This window comes from Olea europaea, chromosome 21, assembly GCF_002742605.1.
Source record: "Olea europaea var. sylvestris chromosome 21, O_europaea_v1, whole genome shotgun sequence".
NCBI lineage: Eukaryota > Viridiplantae > Streptophyta > Magnoliopsida > Lamiales > Oleaceae > Olea > Olea europaea.
Window position 1 is genome coordinate 13,894,974 of NC_036257.1, and position 4,864 is coordinate 13,899,837.

The window sequence follows — 4,864 nt, forward strand, 5'->3', positions numbered from 1 at the left end:
AATTGAAAGACCAAAAATTGAAAACGCATATGACAAACCCATCATCTTTCCTATGCCCACTCCAGCTCCACTCACCCATCCCACCCCTCCCAATCAAAACTAAAAAATTGTCCTCTAACCCAAACCAACCATCATAAGCCCATGGAAAGGATTTCAACAGACCCAAAGTGGGGGTCAATAATCCAATTAAGGTAAAATTGCAACTTTTCAATTCCGATTTTGACATAACAATGGCAAAAGATGAGGTAATTTCATCTAATCTATCACTAATTTCGTCGATTTAATCTCAAAATTTCTACCATTTTTATTGAATTTATGGTGGCTATGGCTAGCCAAGATACTTCTATTTTGCTCAAAGTTTCGACTGTCATTTTGATGATGTTGATGGAGTTTCGAGGTGTTTTGATGGAAGATTTGATTATGTTGATGGGTGGCCAAAGGCAAGAGAATGATGGTGGATTTCGGCTGTGGATGAAAGGCAAGGGAATGTTGGTGGTTTCGGTTGATGGTTTTGGGCGATGGCTGGAAGTAAGGGAATGGTGGTGGCTTTGGTCGATGGTTGAAAGCAGGGGGGGAGGACAAAAAGCTTTATTTTTTCTGCAAAAGCAGAATTGATTTAGACCAAGTAATATGAGAAATGGATTTGTTGGAGTGTGAGGAAGAGGAGGGAAGAATTAGGGACATCTCAAAGAGGAACAAGATGCCCTTAAACAACATTTTGGAGGTTGAGATATTCGACGTGCGAGGCATTGACTTCATGGGACTATTTCCTTCTTTATACAATCAACAATACATATTGCTAGCAGTGTATTATATGTCTAAATAGGTTTAGGTTGAGGCTGTGACTTTTCCAACTAACAATGGATAAGTGGTGGCTTAATTTCTAAAGAAGAACATTTTCACAAGGTAAGGCACCTCGATGGCAATTATTAGTAATGGTGGGAAACATTTTTGCAACCGCCTATTTATTCATTGTTGGCTAAGTATGGAATGAAACATCGTGTCTTGACTCCATATCATCCTCAAACTAGCGGGCAGGTAGAAATCTCCAACAGTGAGTTAAAGAAAATTCTTAAAGCTATAGTTAATTATCACGTAAAGATTGGGTTGAGAACACAGTTTGGGTAGAACAACATTTAAGACTCCAATTGGTATGTCTCTATATAGGTTGTTGGAAAGGCTTGTCATTTGCAAGTTGAGTTAGAGCATAAGACATATTGGGCGACAGACTTGCTCAATTTCAATATGAAGGCAGTTGGAGAGAAGAGGGTTCTACAACTTCATGAGCTAGAGGAGTTTCATGTAGATTCATATGAAAATGAAAAAATTTACAAGGAAAAGACTAAGAGATGACACGCCAGGCATATAAGAAAGAAGGGGTTCAAGGTTGGTCAGTAAGTGTTGATGTTCAACTCATGCCTCAAACTCTTTCTGGAAAACCTAAAATTCAAGAGGTCGGGTCCTTTCACATTCGTAATTTTGTTCCCACATAATGGTGTAGAGGTGGTGTCTCAAGATAAAAAAGAAAATGAGGTTTAAAGGAAATGGACAACGATTGAAAGCTTATTGGGGAGGTGACTACTCCAATGAGAAAACAACCATGCCACTTAATAATGCAGAGTAGCCTGACCAACAAAGTTGAGCCGTAGAATATAACCAAGCGCTTATTGGGAGGCAGCCTAATTCTATTCCCTTTTATTTATCCACCTTTGATGCATTAGATTAGGATTTTTGTTATTTTGGTGTGTTAAAATAGATTAGGTGTCATCCATTCATCACTTAGGTAGTTTGAGTCAATTCACAAGTCACACAAGATCATATTTATTTTGCATAAGTTTGGGGTAGTTCAAATCTCACTTGCATGCATTCAAGTGAAACTCGAGGTGCTTGAGCTAATTCTACATGAAAATGAGCTTTTAAAGATGGGCATTGAGTTTCAACCCGTGTCACATTTTTTATGCATTTTTGTAACATATGCCATGCACAAGAATCACGATTGGGAGTTGGAGACGAAAGTCAAATTTTTTGAAAAATAAATAAATATAAGGGGACCTAAAACAAGGTGCACGCCCTTGCCTGCAAGCCAGGAGCGCACCTGCCATGGAAAGCGAGCCTCGCATGCCATACACATCACTAGGCATGACCTTGAAACAGGGTTAGGAGTTTTAAAATTCCTCAACCCGGTTTCTTGTCACATAACTCGATCCCCCTCTCCCCAATTTTCACACACCCCAAACACCATTCACTAAGTTCCCATTTTCCATTTTCAATTGGGCCTTCAAGTTAGGTGTCTTTATACATCTATTTAACATCATTCCTCACCTATGTCACTAATTCTAATAAATCAAAGGTAATATTGTCTATACCTCATGTTAGTTTCTCTTATCATTTTATTGAAGTTCTTTAGGGATTGTAGTATGAATCTTGCAGTAAATGGAGGTTGGGTTAAGTAGTGATTGGTTTTTCTTGTTGCTTTTGTGTTAATTGGGACTTGCACATATTCAATATCACTTTTGGCCTTAGTTCGCCATTCATGCCTACAATATGTTTCTTAAAATGCCACAGTGAATTGTTTGTTTACATTGGTGCACCAAGTTCGCCTAATACACTCTTGTTTTCTTAGATGAACGCTCCTACTCTATTGTATTCACATTTGCTTCACACTATGCACCACATTGGGAGAGAGACAAGTTTTACCTTGCATTCCCTTCGTCCCTAGACTGCGGCTGAAACCCTGTATCATGTTCTTCCATCATATGTACTATAACTCTAGCATTTATTTTACTACACACTTGGACTAATTAAGTCTTTCGTTACTTTTCCAGGATGCCGCCTAAACAACAATGCGTGGTCTCCACATCTAAAGAAAAAGAAAATATGGGCACTTCTGGCACCACGACACGCACACGTGTCGATGAAGGTAGAATGAAACGCTTCATTAGCGCATATCACCTAAGACTCTTTGATCTCGTTTTACAGAAAAGGAAAATATGGCCGGAAAGACAAGTTGTCCTAGGATATTTCGAGGGATATGAAATAACTACTCTTATTGGCCGAGCACAATGGGCAAGGGTTATAGAAAAGCCATATCGGATATACCCTACTTTAGTTCAAGAATTTTATACAACCTTCAACTGAGAGATCGACGACCAGAAAACATATCATGAGCACTATACATGGGTTAAAGACACATGGGTGATATCTACCCCGAGGTCATTGATGCATAATATGTTCTGACTCGAGATCACATCGTCCCAGTGCCTATGGAACAAGATATAATTTTAATGGTTCAAATGCTTTACGGGGGACAAGAAGAGGTCGGTGAGGAGTTTCAGTATAATATGTTGACTCATTTTATGTAGGTGGTGATGAAATTGATCTGCCATAATATTGAGCCTACCTCACATGTATCTATTTCAAATTTACTAAAGCGGGACTTCTTTTTCACTTGGTACAAGGTTTGAAAATTGATTTGGGGATGTTCGTCTACAATCAGATTGTTGAGTTTGGTTTCACATAGCAATTATGTCAAAAAGTGATTTTTCCCAGCCTTATTTGTGGCACTTGCTTAATATCTGGGGTGCAACTCCTTTCTCCAGAACAACCAGCCTTACCTAGTGTTACTATTAGTTAAAAAACCATGGAAAATTCATGGCAAAATATCTTCGAGGGATGGCAGCGCCAACAACAACAGAAGAAAGAGGGCATAGGCCAGCAGCTCCAACAACTAGGTCCTCCTATCGACAATATGTTCCTACGACAGCTACTTGTTGGATCGATTGAGACCATCTAGGGCATGTTACAAATAGTGCAGATGCTTGGTTCCTTGGATTTGAGGGTTGATCACATGGACTGCCGCACCATTGTTATACATTATCGAATGATGTTGATGTAGGCCATGTTTCTAGTGCAAGCAGAAGGATCGACATGGTCACCAACTAGATGGATTGATAAGCCGAACGGATTTATGAGCTTAATATGTGGGTTGATAGATCCTTTGACATGATTTGGGGCATTAGGGACAGATTGATCAGAGCTTTGATATGATAAACAACATACAGGCCGAGATGGGTTAGCAGTCCACTTTGTTGAGAGAGATTTTCGTACGCATGTCTCCATACCCCCTTCCTTCTCATTTGATCCCTAATGGTTTTGGAGATTACATACCTTCTCCTCTGCCGCTAACATTCGATTGATTAAGGGAGTTTTCTTTACTTTTGCATTCCATACTCATATTTTGGTACATTGAGGGAAATGCCCGTCTTAGTGAAGAAATGATATATTTGGCTACTACAGGTTGGAAACCAAACTAGTCATGAAATTGTGATGGTTACATGAATATTCACACACATACACTTTAAGTTTCACATTGAATAGGTAGAAGTTAATTTCAATTGTGTAATTTGAACACTATTCGTAGTAATGATACAGATGTCCAATCTTGAGACTAATGGCATACCATTCAACCAAAGTTAAATTGAGCTAGGCTACAGTTTGTTTGAGGGTAAACAAATGTGCAAGTTTAGAGGTGTTTGTTGACAAATTGGATGAAATATGGCTTAATCCTATGTATATATTGTTTGAAGGTAACAATTGATGAAAGATACAGGAGTGAGGAGAATAAGCTAGAAAAAGGGCTAATTTGCATCAAATACAAAGTTCGAGGACTAAAATGTAACAATTCAAATGTTGGGCACGAATGTAAGACAAAGATTCGAGGTGCAAGAACTATATTAGAAAGAAGAATAAGCAAACGATACAAAAAAAAAAGACTGAAGAAAGATGAAAAGAAGACCTTGGAGAAAGTTTAGTGACCAAGTTGTAAACTTGGCCCTAAGAAGTCATAAAGGCACGAGGCGAGGGC